Source organism: Tachyglossus aculeatus, chromosome 6 (assembly GCF_015852505.1).
Source record: "Tachyglossus aculeatus isolate mTacAcu1 chromosome 6, mTacAcu1.pri, whole genome shotgun sequence".
NCBI classification, from domain to species: domain Eukaryota; kingdom Metazoa; phylum Chordata; class Mammalia; order Monotremata; family Tachyglossidae; genus Tachyglossus; species Tachyglossus aculeatus.
In genome coordinates, this window is record NC_052071.1 from 31,441,716 (window position 1) to 31,453,329 (window position 11,614).

At 46.4% G+C, this 11,614-nt stretch overlaps 1 long non-coding RNA gene across 1 annotated transcript in view; it reads left to right on the top strand.

Annotated features, from left to right (window-relative positions):
- The window catches only part of LOC119930139, a 126,847-nt gene that overhangs the window by 103,000 nt on the left and 12,233 nt on the right, over positions 1-11,614 (top strand). The window lies entirely within an intron of this gene.

An 11,614-nucleotide genomic window follows, 5' to 3' on the forward strand; every position in this document is an offset into this window, starting at 1 on the left:
TTAATATAATATATAATATAATATATTATATATATTATATTATTATATATATTATTATATATATATTAAATATAATATAATAAATATGCACAAATACAATTGACTGACGGAGGGTAGCAAGTCCAAGGGGCCCTCCTCCAAAGGGCAGGCCCGGGCCTGGGGGTCGGATCGGCAGGAAGCGTGGTCATTGACACGCCCCACGAGGTGCTTCTAGACCGTGAGGCCGTTGTTGGGTAGGGACCATCTCTATATGTTGCCAACTTGGACTTCCCAAGCGCTTAGTACAGTGCTCTGCACACAGTAAGTGCTCAATAAATACAACTGAATGAATCTGCAATTTAGTTATTTCTATTAACGTCTGTCTCCCCCTCTAGACCGTATGCTTATAGTGGGCAGGGAATGTGTCTGTACTCATAGTCCTCACAAGTGCTTAGTACAGTGCTCTGCATATGGTAGGCGCTCAGTAAATACAATTGACTGACGGAGGGTAGCAAGTCCAAGGGGCCCTCCTCCAAAGGGCAGGCCCGGGTTTGGGGGTCGGATCGACAGGAAGCGTGGTCATTGACATGCCCCACGAGGTAATTCTAGACTGTGAGCCTGTTGTTGGGTATATGTTGCCAACTTGGACTTCCCAAGCGCTTAGTACAGCGCTCTGCACACAGTAAGTGCTCAATAAATATGACTGAGTGAATGCTCGTCCCTCTTCTCCATCCCATCCTCCCAGCGACCACTGGGCAGTCCGGTACCACCCAAGACTGGAGCGGGCGGTCCAAGAGGGTTGCCCCCATGTCACAGGGTGGCAGCCCTAAGCTCACCACGTCGCACGGCTGGCCGTCCTCAGGCACGGCCCAAGGGGGTCTTCTTTGTCGGTCGGGCTCTTGCCTCTCGGCCCGCTTCATCCTGAAGCCGCTCCCGACCTGTCCGATTTGCAAGGATTTAGTGGGTGAGGTCGGTTACTCGGGTGTCGATCGATGGGATGAGCAGCAGCGTGGCTCAGTGGAAGGAGCCCGGGCTTTGGAGTCAGAGGTCATGGGTTCAAATCCCAGCTCTGCCACTTGTCAGCTGTGGGACTTTGGGCAAGTCACTTCACTTCTCTGCGCCTCAGTTCCCTCACCTGTAATAATAATAATAATAATGATGGTATTTGTTAAGCGCTTACTATGTGCAAAGCACTGTTCTAAGCGCTGGGGAGGTTACAAGGTGATCAGGTTGTCCCACGTGGGGCTCACAGTCTTAATCCCCATTTTACAGATGAGGTTAACTGAGGCACAGAGAAGTTGAGTGACTTGCCCGAATTCACACAGCTGACAGTTGGCGGAGCTGGGATTTGAACCCATGACCTCTGACTCCAAAGCCCGGCCTCTTTCCACTGAGCCATAATGAGGATGAAGACTGTGAGCCCCCTGTGGGACAACCTGATCACCTTGTAACCTCCCCAGCGCTTAGAACAGTGCTTTGCACATAGTAAGCGCTGAAGAAATGCCATTATTATTATTATCGAGCATTTACTGTGTATGCAACACTGTACCAAGTTCTTGGGAGAATACAACAGAACACAATGAGCTCTAAGTGGGACAATGACTGTGTTAGATCTTATCACCTGTCTACATGCTTTGTTTTGTTAATAATAACATTAATAATAACGATGGTATTTGTTGAGCACTTACTGTGTGCAAAGCACTGTTCTAAGCGCTGGGGCGGATACAAGTTGATCAGGTTGTCCCACATGGGGCTCACAGTCATAATCCCCATTTTACAGATGAGGGAACTGAGGTCCAGAGAAGTGAAGTGACTTGCTCAAAGTCATAGCTGACGAGTGGCGGAGACAGGATTAGAACCCATGACCTCTGGCTTCCAAGCCCGTGCTCTTTCCAATGAGCCACGCTGCTTCTCTAAGCAGTAAGTAGTTTCTCCCTCTCTCCCTCATCCCCCTCTCCATCCCCCTCATCTTACCGCCTTCCCTTCCCCACAGCACCTGTATATATGTATATATGTTTGTACATATTTATTACTCTATTTATTTATAGCCCACTGTTGGGTAGGGACTGTCTCTATATGTTGCAAATTTGTACTTCTCAAGCGCTTAGTACAGTGCTCTGCACACAGTAAGCGCTCAATAAATACGATTGATGATGATGATGATGATGAAGTGCTGTGGGGGTGGTGGGGGAGGTCAGTCTTGGGGAGGACTGTGAGGATTCATCAAAATCTGAGGTCCGGTTGGAAGTTGGCAAGGGAATCACAGAGAAGGAAAGGATAAATTAAATTTCCTCAGAAGCAAAGGGGCCAATTCACTACCTGTTGCAATGAGAAGGAGCTGCCCTGGGCAAAGCCAGGCCCCCAGAAATCTCTTGGAACGGGGTTGGAGACAAGCTGTTTCCCTTTATCCTGGCTTTGGTGGAGTAATGATGATGGTGATAATAATAATAATAGTAATAATAATGGCATTTGTTAAGCGCTTACTATGTGCAAAGCACTGTTCTAAGCTCTGGGGAGGATACAAGGTCATCAGGTTGTCCCATGTGGGGCTCACAGTCTTAATCCCCATTTTACAGATGAAGCACCTGGGGCACAGAGAGGTTAAATGACTTGCCCCAAGTCACACAGCAGACAAGCGGTGGGGCCGGGATTTGAACCCACGATCCCTGACTCTCAAGCCCTTGCTCTTTCCACCAAGCCATGGCATGCCGCCCCTCCGGCTCTGAGAGGCAGGAGCCCATGTTAAGCCTCGACCCTCTAAATATATTGATGGAAAGATAAGAAAAGTGGCCGTTGGTGACCTGTTTGGGGTTTTAAATATTCAGGTTATGGTCTTAAATCTCCTTTGAATGTCCTTTTGGCATCCCTTTCAGCTGTATCTCTGACCGAAATGTTAGCTGTTAGACTAGGGCACTCAGAGTTGTATCATTCTTCAAGGATTCAGGCAGATTTGCCTTTCAGATTCTGGCCGGGTTCCACATCTCCTTGATTGCTTTTTTTAATGCCGCATTGGTGATAAGAGATACCGACCGGCTCTGAGCTGGGTAGTAGTGGCAAAAAATCCAGTTGCACTCAGTTGCTGCTGATTCTTATCTCCTCCTAATGCGTCCATTTCACCCTGAGCCAAGTGTGTGAGCAAGTGGGAGATTCATTCTCCCTTTCCAGCCTTTTTATTTATTATTGATGGTATTTATTAAGCGCTTACTATGTGCAGAGCACATCTCTGCTCACGTTTGGATACTTCGGGCCTGGCCCCGAATGTGTTCACCTCACTTTGGACTCAAGAATATCCAGCCGCTTTTCCCTACATTGATCCTGTATTCAGAGTCGGAAGTACAAAATCATGCAAATCCATGATAACGTGAAATCTTTCCCCCAAATAACTGGTGGGCATTCAGGAAAAATTCAAATTGTTTTCCTGAAAAGCAGCATAGTGAAACGTAATCAGTCATAGAGACACCACCTGATAATCCAGGCAGGGCTAGACAATCAGTTAGTGAGTCCTTACTTTGTGCAGAGCTCTGAATTTAGGGATTAGGATGATGCATTACAGTTGTTAGACCCAATCCCAGCGAAACTGTGGTGTTCTTTCACTTCAATCGTCTAATTTTGTTTTCATTCACATCCTTGTGAGGTAGGGAGTGAAAGCATTAATAGCCTCATTCTACAGGGGAAGCAGTTGGGGCCCAAACAAGTTAAGTGATTTGCTGGTCATAATGAATCTGAAAAGCAGGATAGTGAAACATAATCAGTCAAAGAGACGCCACCTGATAATCCAGGCAGGGCTAGATAATCAGTCAGTGAGTCCTTATTTTGTGCAGAGCTCTGAATTTAGGGATTAGGATGATGCATTACAGTTGTTAGACCCAATCCCAGCGAAACTGTGTTCTTTCACTTCAATCATCTAATTTTGTTTCCTTGTGAGGTAGGGAGTGAAAGCAATAATAGCCTCATTCTACAGGGGAAGCAGTTGGGGCCCAAACAAGTTAAGCGATTTGCTGGTCATAATGAATCTGAAAAGCAGAATAGTGAAACATAATCAGTTAGAGATGCCACTTGATAATCCAGGCAGGGCTAGACAATCAGTCAGTGAGTCCTTACTTTGTGCAGAGCTCTGAATTTAGGGATTAGGATGATGCATTACAGTTGTTAGATCCAATCCCAGCGAAACTTTGTTGTTCTTTCACTTCAATCATCTAATTTTGTTTCCTTGTGAGGTAGGGAGTGAAAGCAATAATAGCCTCATTCTACAGGGGAAGCAGTTGGGGCCCAAACAAGTTAAGCGATTTGCTGGTCATAATGAATCCGAAAAGCAGGATAGTGAAACATAATCAGTCAAAGAGACACCACCTGATAATCCAGGCAGGGCTAGACAATCAGTCAATGAGTCATCATCATCAATCGTATTTGTTGAGCGCTTACTGTGTGCAGAGCACTGTACTAAGCGCTTGGGAAGTACAAATTGGCAACATATAGAGACAGTCCCTACCCAATATTTATTGAGTGCTTACTGTGTGCAGATCACTATACTAAGCGCTTGGGAAGTACAAGTTGGCAACATATAGAGACAGTCCCTACCCAACAACGGACTCACAGTCTAGAGGGGCTCTTGCTCCCTGACTTCTTCCCTAGCCGATCAGCATCTTCACTCTCCCATGGCTCCTTCCCTACTGCTTTCAATCATGCCCATGCATCCCCAATCCAAACAAAAACTCCCTTAACCCCCTGGCACCCTCGAGTTTTACATGAGTCCTTACTTTGTGCAGAGCTCTGAGAATTTAGGGATTAGGATGATGCATTACAGTTGTTAGACCCAATCCCAGCGAGACTGTGGTGTTCTTTCACTTCCATCGTCTAATTTTGTTTTCATTCACATCCTTGTGAGGTAGGGAGTGAAAGCAATCATAGCCTCATTCTACAGGGGAAGCAGTTGGGGCCCAAACAAGTTTGGTCATAATGAATCCAGCAGGGCAGAGGCAAAACTGGGACTCTTCCCCCACACTCAACCACCTCCAATTTTACATTATTATTATTGATGGCATTTATTAAGCGCTTACTATGTGCAAAGCACTGTTCTAAGCGCTGGGGAGGTTACAAGGTGATCAGGTTGTCCCACGGGGGGCTCACAGTCTTAATCCCCATTTTACAGATGAGGGAACTGAGGCCCAGAGAAGTTAAGTGAGCCCCTTCCTTCCTCTCCCCCCTCGTCCCCCTCTCCATCCTCCCCATCTTACCTCCTTCCCTTCCCCACAGCACCTGTATATATGTTTGTACATATTTATTACTCTATTTTACTTGTACATATCTATTTCTATTTATTTTATTTTGTTAGTATGTTTGGTTTTGTTCTCTGTCTCCCCCTTTTAGACTGTGAGCCCACTGTTGGGTAGGGACTGTCTTTCTGTGTTGCCAATGTGTACTTCCCAAGCGCTTAGTACAGTGCTCTACACATAGTAAGCGCTCAATAAATACGATTGATTGATTAAGTGACTTGCCCAAAGTCACACAGCTGACAATTGGTGGAGCTGGGATGTCTTTCCATGCCAGATAAACAGCCCACCCACCCATCCGTGGGGCTGATGCCGTGATCCACGGTGAAATGTGTACAGCCCTCAATAAAGCAGGGACCTCATTTCCCGAAGAAGCCAGGAAACCCAGGGATATATCGGTCTTGAAAGCAGGCTTGATTCCTTGCTTGGAAGCCCTGCTGTTGGTCCAGAGAAAAGAAAAGATTCCCACTGCTCTGGGAATCAAGACACCCGGCTTCTAGTCCTGTTCTTCCTTCAGTCGGCACATCCATTTCACAGTGTCCTGTTGCAACCCCTCCCGCCTGTCGGCTTGTTGCCCTTAGTGTCCCCGCGGGACCGTGGCTGCCAAGAATGAGAGCGTGCAAGTGATAGTTATTATTGTTATAGTTATAGTTATGATATTATTATTATATAGTGATAGTTATAGTTATCTTATATATAGTTATGATAGTTATTATTATTATATAGTTATAGTTATAGTTATCTTATATAGTTATAGTTATGATAGTTATTATTATTATATAGTGATAGTTATCGTTATCTTATATAGTTATAGTTAGTTATAGTTATGATAGTTATGATTATTATATAGTGATAGAAAGTTATTTATTTATTTATTTTGCTTGTACATTTCTATCCTATTTATTTTATTTTGTTGGTATGTTTGGTTTTGTTACAGTTGTTAGACCCAATCCCAGCGAAACTTTGTTGTTCTTTCACTTCAATCATCTAATTTTGTTTTCATTCACATCCTTGTGAGGTAGGGAGTGAAAGCAATAATAGCCTTATTCTACAGGGGAAGCAGTTGGGGCCCAAACAAGTTAAGTCTCCCCCCTTTTAGACTGTGAGCCCACTGCCGGGTAGGGACTGTCTCTATGTGTTGCCAATTTGTACTTCCCAAGCGCTTAGTACAGTGCTCTGCACATAGGAAGCGCTCAATAAATACGATTGATTGACTGAGTGATTGATTGATTGATAGTGCAGGCTGCTGTCGCCATAATCCGTTCCTCCGCACCGGTTCTTGGTCCTGAGGTCCCAGGACATAAGGTGACCCATCTTTAAGAGTCCACCTGCCAAAGCTTGGGCATCTTGAGTGACCCCCTAGTAGCCACTTTCAAATTCTACTACTAGGCGGGTCTGGTCTGTGTATTTTCTCCAACAATAACAGGTAGGGGAGGTGTCCTGGGAAGGCAACATATAATAATAATAATAATGTTGGCATTTGTTAAGCGCTTACTATGTGCAAAGCACTGTTCTAAGCGCTTGGGGGGGATACAAAGTGATCAGGTTGTCCCCACATGGGGCTCACAGTCTTAATCCCCATTTTACAGATGAGGTAACCGAGGCTCAGAGAAGTGAAGTGACTTGCCCAAGGTCACACAGCAGACATGTGGCAGAGCCGGGATTCGAGTTACAGGGCTGAAAATGCTAAACCTACCTTCACCATGAGCCCTTCTGGGTGATTTAGACTGTGAGCCCACTGTTGGGCAGGGGCTGTATATGTTGCCAATTTGTACTTCCCAAGCGCTTAGTACAGTGCTCTGCACACAGCGCTCAATAAATACGATTGATGATGATGATGATTTCACCTTTCTGGACCTCAGCTCTTCAGATGAAGAACTGTGAAGGGAATACATAGTACGCTCTTAACAAATGCCACTATTATTATTATTATTATTATCATCATCATTATCTGTAAGAGGGAGATTAAAACTGTGAGCCCCCCGTGGGACAACCTGATCACCTTGTATCCTCCCCAGCGCTTAGATCAGTGCTTGGCACATAGTAAGTGCTTAACAAATGCCACTATTATTATTATTATTATTATTATCATCAATCGTATTTATTGAGCGCTTACTGTGTGCAGAGCACTGTACTAAGCGCTTATTATTATTATCTGTAAAAGGGGGATTAAGACTGCGAGCCCCACGTGGGACAACCTGATCACCCTGTATCCTCCCCAGCGCTTAGAACAGTGCTTTGCACATAGTAAGCGCTTAACAAATGCCACTAATTATTATTATCTGTAAAAGGGGGATTAAGACTGTGAGCCCCACGTGGGACAACCCGATCACCCTATAAACTCCCCAGTGCTTAGAACAGTGCTTCGCACATAGTAAGCGCTTAACAAATGCACCATTATTATTATTATCATCTGTAAAAGAAGGATTAAGACTGCGAGCCCCACGTGGGGCAACCTGATCACCTTGTGATCTCCCCGGCGCTTAGAACAGTGCTTGGCACATAGTAAGCGTTTAACAAATGCCACTAGTTATTATTATTATTATTATTATTAAGACTGTGAGCCCCACGTGGGACAACCCGATCACCCTATAAGCTCCCCAGTGCTTAGAACAGTGCTTTGCACATAGTAAGCGCTTAACAAATGCACCATTATTATTATTATCATCTGTAAAAAAAGGATTAAGACTGCGAGCCCCACGTGGGGCAACCTGATCACCTTGTAAACTCCCCGGCGCTTAGAACAGTGCTTGGCACATAGTAAGCGCTTAACAAATGCCACTAATTATTATTATTATTATTTGTAAAAGGGGGATTAAGACTGTGAGCCCCACGTGGGGCAACCTGATTACCTTGTAAACTCCCCAACGCTGAGAACAGTGCTTGGCACATAGTAAGTGCTTAACAAATGCCGTCATTATTATTATTATCTGTAAAAGGGGGATTAAGACTGCGAGCGCCTCCGTGGGACAACCTGATCACCTTGTAAACTCCTCAGCGCTTAGAACAGTGCTTGGCACATAGTAAGCACTTAACAAATGCCACTAATTATTATTATTATTATCTGTAAAAGGGGGATTAAGACTGTGAGCCCCACGTGGGACAACCCAATCACCCTATAAACTCCCCAGTGCTTAGAACAGTGCTTTGCACATAGTAAGCGCTTAACAAATGCCACCATTATTATTCTTATTATCTGTAAAAGGGGGATTAAGACTGCGAGCCCCCCGTGGGACAACCTGATCACCTTGTAGACTCCCCAGCACTTAGAACAGTGCTTGGCACATAGTAAGTGCTTAACAAATGCCGTCATTATTATTATTATCTGTAAAAGGGGGATTAAGACTGTGAGCACCTCCGTGGGACAACCTGATCACCTTGTAAACTCCTCAGCGCTTAGAACAGTGCTTTGCACATAGTAAGCGCTTAACAAATGCCGTCATTATTATCTGTAAAAGGGGGATTAAGACTGTGAGCCCCTCCGTGGGACAACATGATCACCTTGTAACCTCCCCAGCGCTTAGAACAGTGCTTTGCACATAGTAAGCACTTAACAAATGCCGTCATTATTATTATTATTATTATTATTACATCCCTCCCCTCTCCCATTTTCTCAACCCCCTAATCTAACCCCCACTCATGCCAGGCTCCATATGAGTTCAGCCGCCTCCACTGTGGCCAGTGACATCCCCTTGAACCTACCTGAAAAGAGCTGGCCGTCCAGCGGAGTTGGCCATCGTGGGAGCAGTGTAACAGCAGTGGCCGCGTGGCTCAGTGGAAAGAGCCCGGGCATTGGAGTCAGGGGTCTTGGGTTCAAATCCCAGCTCTGCCAATTGTCAGCTGTATGACTTTGGGCAAGTCACTTCACTTCTCTGGGCCTCAGTCACCTCATCTGTAAAACGGGGATTGACTGTGAGCCCCATATGGGGCAATCTGATCACCTTGTAACCTCCCCAATGCTTAGAACAGTGCTTTGAACATAGTAAGTGCTTAATAAATGCCATTATTATTATTTTTAGACTGTGAGCCCACTATTGGGTAGGGACTGTCTCTATAGGTTGCCAACTTGGACTTCCCAAGCGCTTAGTACAGTGCTCTGCACACAGTAAGCACTCAAGAAATACGATTGATGATGATGACCCTGGCGGAATCGCTACGTGGATCAGCCTCGGCCTCCGAGTGGCATGTGTGAGCCCACTGTTGGGTAGGGACTGTCTCTATATGTTGCCAATTTGTACTTCCCAAGCGCTTAGTACAGTGCTCTGCACATAGGAAGCACTCAATAAATACGATTGATGATGATGATGTGCCGCTGGTTCTTCTGGTCTCCTGCACTCGGGGGCCCCTGTGTTCCTTGTGGGCAGGGAATGTCACCGTTTATTGTTGTATTATACTTTCCCAAGTGCTTAGTTTAGTGCCGCGCACACAGTAAACGCTCCATATGCACGATTGAATGAATGCCTGCGCTTTGTGTGGCGTCGGCGGGCCTAGCGAAAAGTAGGCGAAGAAGAGGGAGTCTCCTTTATATAAGGCGAGTTGGGATCATATCTCCCCCTTTTAGACTTGTGAGCCCACTGTTGGGCAGGGACTGTCTCTATATGTTGCCAATTTGTACTTCCCAAGCGCTTAGTACAGTGCTCTGCACACAGTAAGCGCTCAATAAATACGATTGATGATGATGATGATCTGTCTGTAGGAGGCAAATCAGGCTTACGGTGAATAGGGTGACTGCCGATGGCACTTGGGCATAGGCGACCCCCAAGAGGCCCATACCACTGCTTGCTTTCTTCCACAGCAGAACGTAATGACGTCGCAGCAGTAATCCGCCCCCAAATCACAGCGTTTCTCCGGGGGAGACCCCTGACCACCAATCAATCAATCAATCAATCAATCGTATTTATTGAGCACTTACTATGTGCAGAGCACTGGACTAAGCGCTTGGGAAGTACAAATTGGCAACACATAGAGACAGTCCCTACCCAACAGTGGGCTCACAGTCTAAAAGGGGGAGACAGAGAACAAAACCAAACATACCAACAAAATAAAATAAATAGGATAGAAATGTACAAGTAAAATAAATAGAGTAATAAATATGTACAACCATATATACATATATACAGGTGCTGTGGGGAAGGGAAGGAGGTAAGATGGGATGGAGAGGGGGACGAGGGGGAGAGGAAGGAAGGGGCTCAGTCTGGGAAGGCCTCCTGGAGGAGGTGAGCTCTCAGCAGGGCCTTGAAGGGAGGAAGAGAGCTAGCTTGGCGGAGGGGCGGAGGGAGCAGGGCATTCCAGGCCCGGGGGATGACGTGGGCCGGGGGTCGACGGCGGGACAGGCGAGAGCGAGGTACGGCGAGGAGATCAGCGGTGGAGGAGTGGAGGGTGCAGGCTGGGCTGTAGAAGGAGAGAAGGGAGGGGAGGTAGGAGGGGGCGAGGTGATGGACAGCCTTGAAGCCCAGGGTGAGGAGTTTCTGCCTGATGCACAGATTGATTGGTAGCCACTGGAGATTTTTGAGGAGGGGAGTAATATGCCCAGAGCGTTTCTGGACAAAGATAATCCGGGCAGCAGCATGAAGTATGGATTGAAGTGGAGAGAGACACGAGGATGGGAGATCAGAGAGAAGGCTGACGCAGTAGTCCAGACGGGATAGGATGAGAGCTTGAATGAGCAGGGTAGCGGTTTGGATGGAGAGGAAAGGGCGGATCTTGGCAATGTTGCGGAGCTGAGACCGGCAGGTTTTGGTGACGGCTTGGATGTGAGGGGTGAATGAGAGAGCGGAGTCGAGGATGACACCAAGGTTGTGGGCTTGTGAGACGGGAAGGACGGTAGTGCCGTCAACAGAGATGGGAAAGTCAGGGAGAGGACAAGGTTTGGGAGGGAAGACAAGGAGCTCAGTCTTCGACATGTTGAGCTCCAGCCCCCACCTCGCCGAAAACCACTGCATTCCCCTCCCGGGGCCCTGCTAACATGGGCACTGCTTCGGAGCGCTGGGGTTCCTGAGGTGGAGGGAGACTGCGTGCTTCAAAAAACCACGCAGGGCTCAGACCGGGTGAAAACCAGAATGCCTGCCTGCAATGGAAATCACTAAGAAACTTTGTAACTTCATGCGAACAATAATAATAGAAAGATTCTAAATAGTTCGATCGAGAATAGATAACAATAATAATGATAGCATTTATTAAGCGCTTGCTGTGTGCCAAGCACTGTTCTAAGCGCTGGGGAGGTTACAAGGTGATCAGGTTGCCCCACGGGGGGCTCACAGTCTTCATCCTCATTTTACAGATCATCATCATCATCATCATCAATCGTATTTATTGAGCGCTTCCTGTGCGCAGAGCACTGTACTAAGCGCTTGGGAAGTACAAGT